Source organism: Cyanistes caeruleus, chromosome 4 (genome assembly GCF_971803275.1).
Source record: "Cyanistes caeruleus chromosome 4, bCyaCae1.hap1.1, whole genome shotgun sequence".
Lineage (NCBI taxonomy): Eukaryota > Metazoa > Chordata > Aves > Passeriformes > Paridae > Cyanistes > Cyanistes caeruleus.
Window position 1 is genome coordinate 2,425,005 of NC_141704.1, and position 13,224 is coordinate 2,438,228.

The 13,224-nt window shown below is 39.4% G+C and overlaps 1 protein-coding gene across 9 annotated transcripts in view; it reads left to right on the forward strand.

Annotated features, from left to right (window-relative positions):
• CHCHD3 (coiled-coil-helix-coiled-coil-helix domain containing 3) overlaps positions 1-13,224 on the forward strand; it is a 122,539-nt gene that overhangs the window by 21,720 nt on the left and 87,595 nt on the right. The gene's annotated exons all lie outside the window — the stretch shown is intronic.

Below are 13,224 nucleotides of genomic sequence, written 5' to 3' on the forward strand. Positions count from 1 at the left end.
CTTTCTTAGTTTTTTTTTTCTCAGAGATTGCAATGACTGTGAAAGCCTGGGCAGAGCCATTATTAGCAATTAAAAATTCCTCTTTAAATTTAGAAATTTTGATATCTGCTGAACTTCTTTGTTTATTTCTCCTTTCAGTGGCTGTTGTAAATAGATAACACAACACACTGAGTATAAATACAAATATTCCACATTGTCCTCTACTGAGAATGGGGAGAAAGGCTCATTATGATAGATTAAAAAAAACTAGGTTGTAATTAGTACTACTTCAACTGTCTGCATAGATCTCAGTTGTTTCCTACCCAGCATTCTGTTATTTAATTGAGTTAGGTTGATGGAGTATATAATTAGATAGGACTATATTAATGTCCCAGGGAAAAAAAAAATTCAGACTTTCCTCTTTTTTTGCATCAGCAATAAAGGAAATCAATAAGTTAGAGTGAAATCCCCTTCTCTCCTCAACTGGGCTTTGACAGGAAAACTTGGGTTATTTTTGAGCTTCTTGAGTGCTCAAGACTTCAGCTGAATGGGATTAAAATATGGAAATATTTGGTTTGAAACTTCAGCATTTTCTCATGTGACACTTCCAGTACCTTCCAGAATTCAGCTTGCATTGGTCTGTGAAAGGAAGGGACAGATTGGGTAAAATATCAAAATAAATTAATGATGATGATAAAGAAAGGAAAAATATCAAAACTTGTTAATAGCTTTACTTCTTTTCTAGTTTTGATTTATTTAATTAAGTTTTAGCCATAGCAAGGATTGTTTTATTATCATTTTTACACAATATCTGCAGTTACAAAAATCTGTTTTTAACAGAGCATAGAGGCTTTTTTTTTGTTTTGGATGACACAACTGTAAAAGATGCAGATCTTTTTCCATAAGTAAAACTTAAGGTCTTTATGGGCTGAATTCTGGTGCAGGTTTGTGTTTTGAAAGGATTCAAGAAACTCACATTGTTCAAATAAATTATTTTGTCTTGCATGTGCAGAATGTTCCAGCTAGTCGAAACATGGACTATAAATTGTAATAATTTAATATAAATACAAACACATTAATACAGTGTTGGAAAACAGAACAAAAACCTGAGTTCTACATTTAAACTTGTTGACCTTTCACTTGTGATTTATTAACAATTTTATTTCATAACCATAGATTTTAAGACAAATCCTGTTGGGATGTGACATAAAAATTGAAATTTTTGCCTCCACATTCATCTTAAGGATTATTTTACTGTGGATGATATATTTTACATGTTTATATTCTCACTTCTTTCTCTAAACCAGGAGTTTTTTCCCAATATTTAAATGAAGTAACATTTCAACATAAAAATATCTGAAACTTTTGACTGTTGTCTGATTCCAACTGCCTAATAGCTGATTTTGGTGCTGCTCCCTGAGCAGTGTATTACCACATTTGGGTTTGATTGCAAAATGTCTTTTACTCATTTCAGAGTGTGAAGGGAAGAAATCTTAATTTGAACTCATAGATAAATTATTTATTCACACATCCATACACAGTACAGATGGGCTGCTTTATGGAAAGTTAAAATCTCTGCTTATTTTGAGGGTTAGAGCTGAAGAATGACTCTTAAATTGTATTTTAATGCCATCAACTCTCTATATGAATTACAGCTTCTATTTTACAGGACTTGGGGTAATTAATAAAGTAGTGATTTAGACCCACCTTAGAATATATTTCCAAAATTCTGCACTGATTCCACTTTACTCCTCCTTTTGCTCAGCCCAGCTGTTGTTCCTCGCTTTGGTTTTTGAACATTTTGAAATGTTTCATCTGAAAAGCGTTTTCATTTCAGGAAGTTAATTTAGAAAATTGATTATCACTGATTTACCCCAGAATCTGCAGTGTCTGCAATAGTAACTGTGTGCAGTTAATGTGTTGGAGCTGCAGTCTTAGGGTGATACTCAAGGGAACATAAAAATGAGAGGATGGACACACAAACTTGAGCTTGACAGTGGTGACAAGTAATAAGTGATAATTAAGAGACGAATTCTGATTAATAAATAAGATAAATCCACACTAGTCAATGGATCAGGGGGTGATAATTCAAATTTTGCCTTTTCTCTGCTTATTCTGGACAAGCTCAGCAAATGTTTAGCATTTTTTCCTAATTTCCCAAGAAAATGAGAAATTTTTTGATGGTATGGCTTTGATAACAGGCATTGGGGAAATAATAAATTTTCCTTCTCCCATCAGAGAACAGAGTGGAATTTATCCACTTGATCCATTAAATTTGTCCTTGGACACAAAACTGTTCATTTGTTTGGCTCCATGATACTGATGGGGCTCAGTAAATCTGTCTTTCAAGTTTGCTTTATGAAAAGTGCAGGCAAAGTAAAAAGTATTTTGAGACAGCAAAAAGAACAACTTCTATCATCAGCATAATGATAAAATTTTAGCTACTGCCAACCTCATCAGAGTGCTGGATTCCTCCACTGAAATATACAAACCACTGCTTCAGAGGCAAGTGATGGATGTGATTTCCCATGGAAATTGAACGTTCCTGAATGATGACTTGCCTTTTTTTACCCCCTGAAAATCAGAGAAATTTCAGTCTTTTTATTTTGCTAATCATTTAGCTCAGGCTAATTATATTTGGGCGGGGTTCAGTTTCTTGCTTGGCAAGTGTTTCCCGGCTTCCACTTTTTAAATATGATTTGGCACGGGGCAAATATTAATTATGTGTAGAGTGAGGTGTTTTTGCAAACTGCTGTGCATGGCAGTGCCTTCAGTAGTGCAGGAAGTGTATTTTGTACAAGTGTTCAGTATATTCATCCCTGGAATTGTGTTGGTGTGCCAGAAATCTGTCCCTGTGCAGTTTGCTCGTGACTGTCCTGTGATGTGCTGTGATTCCAGGATTTGTTTCTTAGAGGAAAACTCCTGCTGTAGGGAGGAATTTTAAGGCAGGAGAAGGCTCAAAAATAGACTTTGGTTTGCTTTGGTGGCTCTTCAGTAATTCTGAATAATTCTGCTCAAGAGGTGTTTAAGGCGTGACAACAGAGGAGGAGAGGAGAAGGATCCAGGGAGAGCTTCCAGAACATTCCAGGGCCCAAAGGGGCTCCAGGAGAGCTGGAGAGGGACTGGGGACAAGGCCTGGAGGGACAGGACACAGGGAATGGCTTCCACTGCCAGAGGGCAGGGATGGATGGGATGTGGGGAAGGAATTGCTGGCTGGGCTGGAATTCCCAGAGCAGCCCCTGGATCCCTGGAAGTGTCCAAGGCCAGGCTGGACAGGGCTGGGAGTAGCCTGGGACAGTGGGAGGTGTCCCTGCAGGGGTGGCACTGGATGAGCTTTGAGGTCCCTTCCCACCCAAACCATTGCAGGATTCTCTGGTGGATTTGATAACTGAGTTTTTTCTGTGTCTCTGCCATCTCATCACCTGTGACCAGGTGATCAAACTTGGGTAACCTTTCTCTTGAAAAGCACATGAAAAATCCTTTCCTTGAGTAATGCAGACGAGAGCTCATGGAGCATTCCCTGGGAATGAATTGCTGGATTCTGTTCTCTGTGGCTCGCTGGGCTGCAGAGGGTGTGACATTTTATCTGACATCAGCTGGACAAGTGATTGCAGCCTCTGTTTGTGACATCCTCATCTGTTTGGAGGAATCTTTCTAAACTGCAAATCAGCTTTGACTCCACCCTGGGTCACAGAGTTACTCTGTGGTGGGTAATTAAAATTGTAATCATTAATTTTTTTCTATTTGTTTAGATATTTTTATTTGTTTTGTTGTTGTGCTTCAAGGACTGTCTGGAGATAACTGCTCATCACTCTGGGGTTTCATTGATGCTCTGAGCACTTCCCCACAACCTTTTTTTTTGTCATGTCTGAGCAGTACATTGCATAAATGATGAGCTCTTAGTAAACCTGGAGTAAAGAGCTGGTGCAGAACAAATTCACCAGTGAAATGTAAAGTGAGAGAAGAATGAAGAAGAGTATTGGACAAGAAGCCTTTGGGAAACTGCAAGCCAAAATTGTTATATTAAAATCAATACTGGGGCTTGACCTTTCTCTGCTGGTGGATACTTTAAAACTTCCTATTGATTTCTGTTGTAATGACATGTTTATTCCAGTTTCCTGGCACAGGTGTGGAGAACAAGGGGGAAAACAAAATAATGGATTTCTTTACAATATTCATTTTATATTTCAGTGAGGTAGGTTATGAAGAGCATCTTAATGTACCTACAGTTCATATGGGGAGCGAATTAATAGTGGTGAAAACTTCTTCAAAGCATTCTTTTCTTCCTAAATGATTTTTTTTTTTCCCCCAAGTAATCAGCTGTGTTGAATTGGGATACCTGCTTTTTGTCCTCAGGGGGAACAAAAAGCTCCTTTTTAGGAAATAGTTGTTATTTTGTCTTCTGCCACAGGGACCTTTTTGGATTAAGTGGGAAAGGAGTTTGGAAAACTGCTGCTGACAGTCAGAGGAAAAGCTGGGAATACTGTGAAGCAGTAAAAGTGATTAGAACTCTTTTGACTTGGGATAGCTCAAAAATAAGAGTTTAATATCTCCTGGCAAGAGAAGCTGCACTAGCTTGAGATCCCAATTGATAATCACATCGAGGAAGGGAAGGTGATTTTATAGGGGCAGCTGATTTAATAAAAATTTTAAATAAACCATTTTTCCTTGAAGTGCCAAAGGGCCCCTTCAGCCTCAGGGCTGTGGAGACAGCAGTGGATTTTGGCCTCACTTCCCACCTTGAGTTCTTCCTATTTTTCCTTCCCAGCCATTCCATCTCTCCAACATTTTTTCCCCTCTCTCAGCAGACATTTGCCTTGTCTGATCTCACTCTCAGCAGAAGATTTAGCAGTGGATTTACTCCTCAGCAGCCATAATATTCCTGAGGTGTGTAGGATTACGGGATAATTCCTCGTTTCCGCTTTTCCGCGGGAAAAGAGGGAACGAGGAGGGTCAGGCTGGGGCAGGGCTGTCCCTCTGCAGGTGAGGGGAGAAGCCAGGATTAAATGTGCAGGAATTTGGGATTTAAACAGAGGTTGAACTCTGAAATAAGTACAGTGAGCAGGTGAGCTGTTGTAGCTGGTGCCTTCAAAGGTCTTCAAACCAGGGAAGTTCAGTCTAGTGTGATTTTTACCTGCAAAATGCCAAGGAAGCATAAAAAATGTTTATGAAGTTGGGAAGTATCAAACTGCCTTAGTAGCCTGTTCAAGTTTTATTGTTTTCAGTGAAAAAAGGTATTGTTTTCAGAAGAAGAAAGGTGCTTGGCAATGGCAGAGTTAGCCTCCAAGATTTCCTGCTCTGATTCTCCATTAATACCATTATGTCTGGCTCTCAGGATATGGGGAGATGAATCTTGGAGATGAGAGGTAGAAATTGGAGAAAGCAGAGCTATAATTCACTCCTGCCTTTATAAACCCCAATTTTCAAGGGATTATTTTTCACTTGGATTTTAAAACCTGCCATCTCAGCTGACAACTTGGATACTGAACTTCATCTTGATCAGTTTATTTCGAGGAGAGCTGGGAAAATGACTTGGAGCCAGTGAGAGAGCATCCACAAAAATAATCCTGCTTCATAGTTTTAGATTCAGGTAGGAAAGAGGAAAACTGTTCACCCCCTGGCAATTTTAAACAAACCTTTGTTTTCAAACTGCTGAGCTCTTTCATTTTGAAAAGCAGCAAATGAGCAGCAGAGAAACACTTAAAATAATAATAATAATAATAATGATACTAATAAAAATTTTTCCAACTGTCTCTTCATTTTAACAGATAATTAATGTTGTCATAATTCCAGGACTGCTTTTGCAGATCCCAAGGGGAAGGGTATTAAGTTGGAAAGTAATTTCAAGTGGAGTTATGTGGCTAGCTAAACATACACAAATTATGTAAAACAGTTTTACAATTTCGACTGGGGCTGTCCACGTGCCTCTGGCATAAAGGTGGGAATTTGCTCATCCATTTTGTCTCTATATAATGCTGATCTAAATGCACATATTTTAAAAGCAGTGGCTTTATGGAGTGTAATTAAAAATCCCCTCAAACAGCCTGCCCCCCCTTTCTACTCACCCCTCCTCCTTCCGACACCAAAGACTGCCTCAAAAACACCCCCACATCTCAGGAATCTCCAAGAAAACTCAACCACTGACAAGAGTCACTGTCCTTGTTGCTCTCAGTGTTCACAAGCTGTCCACGCTGTTGATAAATTGAATTAATTGGAGTAAGTTGGGTAGATAACTGAATTTTGAAATGAGCGTCTTGGATCCTCTGATCAAGGACTGGCACATAAAATCACGTGGCCATTAGCAGGGATTGTTCCATTGACAGATGTTAGGCTGGGGTTGGGAGGCAGCTGGGAAAGGGAAAGGGATAATGAGGGTGTTGTGCTGGATGGTGTGGCTTGGACTGTTTGTGTGATGTGACAAGTCTGGTGTTTGAAATAGGGGTAACTGGGGCAGTGATGGTTACGTGGGACAAGGTGGAAAATGCTCTAAAAATTTTATTTTCAGTGTTTTCTTGGGTTTTTAGAACAGACATCATGGAATCACAGAATCATGGGATGGTTTGGCTTGGGAGGGACCTTCAAGAGCATCGCATTCCACAGGGCCAGGGACACCTTCCACTATCCCAGGCTGCTCCAAGCCCCAGTGTCCAACCTGACCTTGGACACTTCAGGGATCCAGGGGAGCTACAGCTTCTCTTGGTACCCTGTGCCAGGGCCTGCCCACCCAGTCAGGAATTCCTTCCCCAGATCCCATCCATCCCTGCCCTCTGGCAGTGGAAGCCATTCCCTGTGTCCTGTCCCTCCAGGCCTTGTCCCCAGTCCCTCTCCAGCTCTCCTGGAGCCCCTCCAAGCCCTGGCAGGGGCTCTGAGCTCTCCCTGGAGCCTTCTCCTCTCCAGGAGAACATTCCCAGCTCTCCCAGCCTGGCTCCAGAGCAGAGGGGCTCCAGCCCTGGAGCAGCTCCTTGGATTCCTCTGGAATCTCCCCAGCAGCTCCTCGTTCTGCCATTGAGGGTCCCAGAGCTGGACACAGAACTCCAGGTAGGAATTCAGCCTAAAGATCAGAATCCCCTGATCCCTTGCCCTTCTTGTCGCTATCAAACCTGTCCCAGACTGCTGTGGGAGCTGTGTGACAGTGTGGGATGGAGCAAAGACGAGGAAGGAGTTATTGGGATGGGAAAAGGTCACCAGCAGCTCAGGGATCAGTGCTGGAATCACTTCACAGTTCTCAGTACCGTGTATAACAAATCAAGGGCTAATTTATATGCATGTATGGCAAATGTTAAGGGGGAGCAGTCACCCTGAGGAAGAAGTGGATATGGAATAAAGCGATGGAGTTCTCATTAAATATAATAATGTGGAGTTCAAGCATAATTGCTCAGAAGTGAGATCCCTTCCCTCTTCTGCCTGCGCCGGAGTCACGAGAGCTCTTGGTCTGCTGTGATGGATTTGTCAGAGAGTTTTAATGGTGCTGGTTCTGGTGGGTAAAGTGGGGCCAATTTGGGTCTCTGCCATGACATTTGTCTGGCTTTGCACTAAGGCCTCATGAAATGATGATAAATCTGGGTTTGATGAGCTGCATGATCCTTTTGAATTCATATTCCCATGATTTTAAAGATTAAGCATTTTGGGTTTGGAATCTTGAAATGATGGAATCTTTTAGGTTGGAAATTCCTTAACTATTGAGTCCAGTCATTAATCCAGCTCTGCCAAGCCACCACTAAACCATGTTCAACATCTTCAAGTTGTTGAAATCCATCCAGGGATGGGGACTCCAACACTCCCTGGGCAGCTGTGCCAGGGCTGGATAACCCTTTCCATGAAGAAATTTTCCCAGTATCCAAGTTAAAACCCCCCCTGGCACAGCTTGACGCTGTTCCCTCTCCTCCTGTTCCCTGGGATTAGATCCCAAATCCCCCCCTGGCTGCCCCTTCCTGTCTGGAGTTCTGGAGACCCAGAAGATCCCCCCTGAGCCTTCTTTTCTCCAGGCTGACCAACAGAACCACCAAAAATTTGAAGGCAAAATGTCCTTTTGACACCATGGCTTTCAGGTGCAGAAAAATGATATTTTCTGTTAATATTTGCGTGATCTGAAAGGTTTAAATGTGAAATTTTAGAGCAGTTGTTAGCAATGTGGTTTCTACTAAAACAACTCCCACCACCTGCACTGTGCAAAGTCTTATGTGAGTGGAGAATAATGTTTTTAATGAGTGAACAGTGGTAAAACTTCAGTTTTGAAGAACTTTCTTGTGTTTTCTGAGACTTGACCTTTCAGATAATTTGTTTCCCTGTTTCTGTCCTTAGTTACGTGTTTGTAAAATCAGATGAACTTGAGGTAATTTCTCCGACTTTGCAGACAGGTGAAATGGAGTTGGAGAAATCTCCATTTCACACCTCTCAGACCTCAGCTCAGCCTGGAGATGTTTTCCTGACGTCTCTCACATCCTTTCAAATCCCTCGTCAGCTCCGGTGATTTCCAACCCTGGCTTTCCGTGGCACATCCTGAGTTGTGCTCATGAAATATTGAAACTCAGCACTCACAAACATTATTCACTCATTAATATTGCAACGTGGCCTAAACACATTGCTCAAAACATTTTGTGATCTTCTGCGAGTCTGTCAGGAGGAATTAAGGAGCTTGTTGGGGGTCCAAGAAAGCAGAAAACCTCATGAATCCTCCTCATTTTGTATCTTATCTGCAGCTGGAGTAAGTTTTTGGGTTCCATGTTGAATGATACCTCATTAAATTTTTCCCTGATTCATAGAGGGCAGGATGATTTTCCTGACAGTGGACTTTGGAACAGGGAATATTTTGATTTTTGCTCGGTTGGAAGTAATGGAAAATGACACGGCTCATGCTTTAGGCTTGAGTGAGTTTATCGTGGAAAGCCACAGATCCATCAGATTGTGGAGCTTGGAGACTGTAATAAAGATAAAACAACTGGCAAGTAATCACTGCCCCGAAAAAATGTCAAAAAGGAAATACTTAGGCTTTGATAGCGTAATAAATTTCCAATATTTGAAAATAAGGGCTGGAAATGACAGATTACTGTATTTCTCTAAGAGTATTGTTTGCCAGTTTTGGATTTCTGTGGGTTCTTGATTAATGTAGAATAAACTGTGAAGTGGCCATCAAAGCACAAAACTAATATTTTTCAGCTTTTCTCAGTATGTTGCTGTTGTCTCTGAATTAAAAGGTGCTTTTTTCTTAATTAACATCTGCAGGTGTTTTTCAAGAACAACAGAAATGGATATTTTGAAATAAACAAAAGGGGGAGTTCTTGTGGATTTAGAATTAAATTACTCATCTTGTTATTGTGGCTAACAGGGGTCATGCTGGGCATGAGGAGAGTCCCGGGCCATAAATCCACATGGCAAAATTAACAATTTGCTTTTCTTGAACTTAATTAAAAACTAGATTTGAAAAGGATGGAAACTACTTGGAGTGCAATAAAGTTTTAGCAATCTTGTGTTTTTGAGTATATTTTTGTATTTCTTGTGATACAGAAAACTCCTTGGCCCTCAGAGATGCTTTCTTGTTTGGGTCTTAAATTTTCATTTCTGTGTTTCAAATTCTAATTTCTAATTGGAAAGTGGAGCTAGTTCTATATTTGCCTTCTTTTATTTTGTTGGACTTGATACGATGGTTGTCAGTTTTTAATTTTAAGTCATTACTTAATTGAGAAATCATTTTTCCTCATTTTTCTTTGTGTTATTAGGTTGTTACTATTTGATTTTTAGAGATGTGGGTTAAACATTTCAGTCTGTTTTAGATAATGCTCTGAAATATTTGTTAAATTTGCAGGGAAATTCTCTTTTGCTTCATCTTACATGTAGGACATTCGTAGTTCAAAAGTTGTATAATAATAAATGCCACTAAAATTCCACATTCCCTGCTCTTCCAGAAAGAAAAGAGAGTAATAAAAAGATGGAATGAAGAAGCAGAAATATTATTTTGGTGAAGTATTTTCCCTTTGGTCTGAAGCTCTGCTGGAGAGAAGGTTGGAATGGGTGGTTTGATCACATTTGATTTCTGTTCCTACTGCCCACATCTCAAAAAATTGAAATTAGCAAAAAAAAGGCTATTTATTTATTTATAAACAAACAAACAAATATTTTTATATTTATGTATTTTTTTTTTATATCTGGGAGTGTCTTCCAGAACTCTTTTTGCTTGTTGTTGTGCAATTGCTCCTGGAGGTGACGTGGTGGCTTTTTGTGTTCAGTGTGAGCCAAATCTGATTTAGAGGTGGAATGTACTGCAGACATTATTTTGATTAAAGTGTCTTCAGGACTAAAACAGTCAAAAATTTGTCTTACAGTGGAGCCTAAATATGACAATGTGCTAACAAAAATAGTAAAATTCTTGTTATGCCCCTCTGACAGGAATAAATCTTCTGAGATCCCTAAATCCTGGCTGATTGGTTTATCAGGATTTACCCATCCTCTTACAAAAAAACCCACAGATACATAAATTTTCTTCATAGCATTAAGTTAAGAGCGTTGAAGTTCTCAACGACAGTGCTGGGGAAAGGCAGGAATTGTTGCTTTTTTTGTGTTGGTTGTGTGCTATAAAGCAGTTGAGAAATGAAATATTGTCAAGTGTTAACGCCGACTTTAACTGGAGCTGCTTCTTAATGCTTTATGTGTGTTTTCCAATAGCACCATGAGAAGTGATTGCCTTGCATGCCACACTTCATTAAATCAGCCACTCCACACTTCTTAAAGCAGTATTTCATAATTATTTAGAAGGATTTTATTCAAAAAAATATCAATTGTGTGGGGAAAATGTATAGCCAGCAGCCTTTTCTGCTGCTTCAGCAGCTTTTTTAACATCCTTTCTGTATAAATGATCAGTGTAACACTCTCTGTTGTCTGGGGTTCTGTGTTCAAACACAAGAACCATTATCTTGAGCCTTTATTTCTGCTGTAATTAAAAATGTCACTTGAAAAATTCCCGTGGAATTCCTGAGGTAGTGACAAGTTGTGCTGTGTAACTCCTCACAAATTGCAGAGGTGCCTCTATTTTACTATTATATATATATTTTTTTACTTATTATTTTTACTTTTGCCTAGATAATCATCTAATTTATTACTGTAGATCCAGCTGATGTTTGCCTTTATTCAGTACATGCTGAATAGCAGGAAAATGAATTTGTAATGCCAAGGAAAAAAACCTTCTGGAGGTTGGTGCAGGCAAATGTTTGCGATCAGCGGGATCGGCCGCGTGTTTGTTTCATTAAGCTCCTACAAGCCACCCAATTACGGAACTCAAATAAATGAAAATGACTTCAAAATCCTGCTTATTTTGTTAAAAACTCTGCTGAATTTCAATCAGTTGAGATGGCTGTTTAGGAATTTTGTTTTGTGAGTGAAAATTGCCCTAAATGAAGGTTGGGTGGATGCTTGAGGAATTGAACTCGTCGTGTTGTGTGATCCCGCTGACACAAATGAGGGTGAGAGTTGATAAAAAAGACTTGAAATTCTTCCTTGAAGGTCCTGCCAGGACCAGTCTTGGATAGAAAAAAAAGTTCCTTTTTAGCCTGTCATATCCTTCTGATAGCTTGGTAATGAAATAATGTCATTTTCTTTTATGGTAGAACACCCTGCAAGGAAAGGGAAGGGAGGAGAAAACCAAACAGTAAAATGGGTTTTCCTTGACTGAGGTGACCTGAGTGTCTTGATCTAGATTTAAATGGCAGATTAGGAAAAAGATCAAATTTGATGTAAAGAAGAATTAAATGTAAATATCTGAGCGTTGTGGGGGTTGTTTTGTTTTGTTTTTTCGGGAGGTTTTTTTGTTTGTGAGGGTTTTTTTTGTTTTTTAATTTTTCAGAGTTTATACTGTGGGAACTTCTGGCTGGATTTTTCAGCTATTTTATGTGTAAAGTATATTTCATATCTTTTAATTACTCTGCTATGTACAGCAGCATAAAGAAGAGACATTTTTAAAGGAAAACCACTTGCAGGAGGTCAAATCCAAGAAGGATGAGGAAGGCTCTTCCTTCAGTCTTGGAAGCATTAAATGCTCTCTCTCTGTTGCTCACCAGAAAAAGGTGCTGAGACTACTATTTTGACATTTTTTTCCTTTTTAGACAAAACATGATTTCTCCAATCCAAAAGACAACCAGCATGTTTTGACTGTGCTGTATGAAGGATTGTTATGATTGTATGAAGGATTTGTTATATCAATCCTGCTGGAGTAATTTGGGGGACCTTGGGAAATCACTTAATGGAATTTGGTCCATGTCTGCATAATCTGACTTTTTTTTTTTTTTTTTCCTTTTTTTTCCTGGAGTAATTGAAGATGCAGCTTAATAAACTTTTATAAAGATTCCCAGTTGGTTGCTGCATTTCAGAGGGTTTGGAGCACTGAAGTAATACATCTTGTAATTGTCTTTTTTCCTCCCTACCTCACTTAAATGTATTCCCCGGGGAAGAATCTAATGTACTCTAATGCTGGTACCTTTTACAAAGTGACCTGACTCATTAGGATTTGTTCTCCAGAGCTCCCTTGACAACAGATAAATGCACTGTGAATATTGAAGCTTCCTCTCCATCACTTTCAAAAAAAAAATAAAAAAAAATCTATTTGAAACCCAGTGTTTCACAGCTCCATTACTGCTCGGAGTTCCGTGCTCGGTGTCACAACACACCAGGTTTATTCACCGAGCGATTTCCGAGTTGTTTCCATGAAAATGAGACACGGTGTGCTTGTCTCAAGTACTCCATTGAAGGTTTCAAATCTATTTATGGCTTGTGACGTGTAAATATTGAGAAATTTCTGGGCCTGAAGTTGTCCTTTATTAACTCCGTTGCAATAAGTTCAGTAATTATTTTCTCTCCTCCTCTCAAATCGCTGGCAAAGGTCGATGGTGGAGCTTGGGAAATGGATGAAATCCTTGGGTTTATGGTGGATTTAGAGGGAGAAAACACTTTCCCAGTGCAGGAAAGCTTTTAGGTGGAAATTGGGTGCCCACTGGCTGCTGGGAAAAGGATTTTCCTGGAGAAATGGTTCCATAAAACCAGACAAAAACCAAGCCAACCAACAAAGTTCTTTGCATCTTACTTAAAAATATATTTAATTGAATCAGTTGTAATTTATATGATTTAATGAACAGTGATGTCAAAACTTGTAACTTCTGCGTATTCAGATTTTGATACTTGGTTCTGAAATAAACTTCTGGATTCTTTTAGTGAACATTTGTATTTAAGTGTCTTAAGAAGCCAAGAATAAAAAGCATTTCT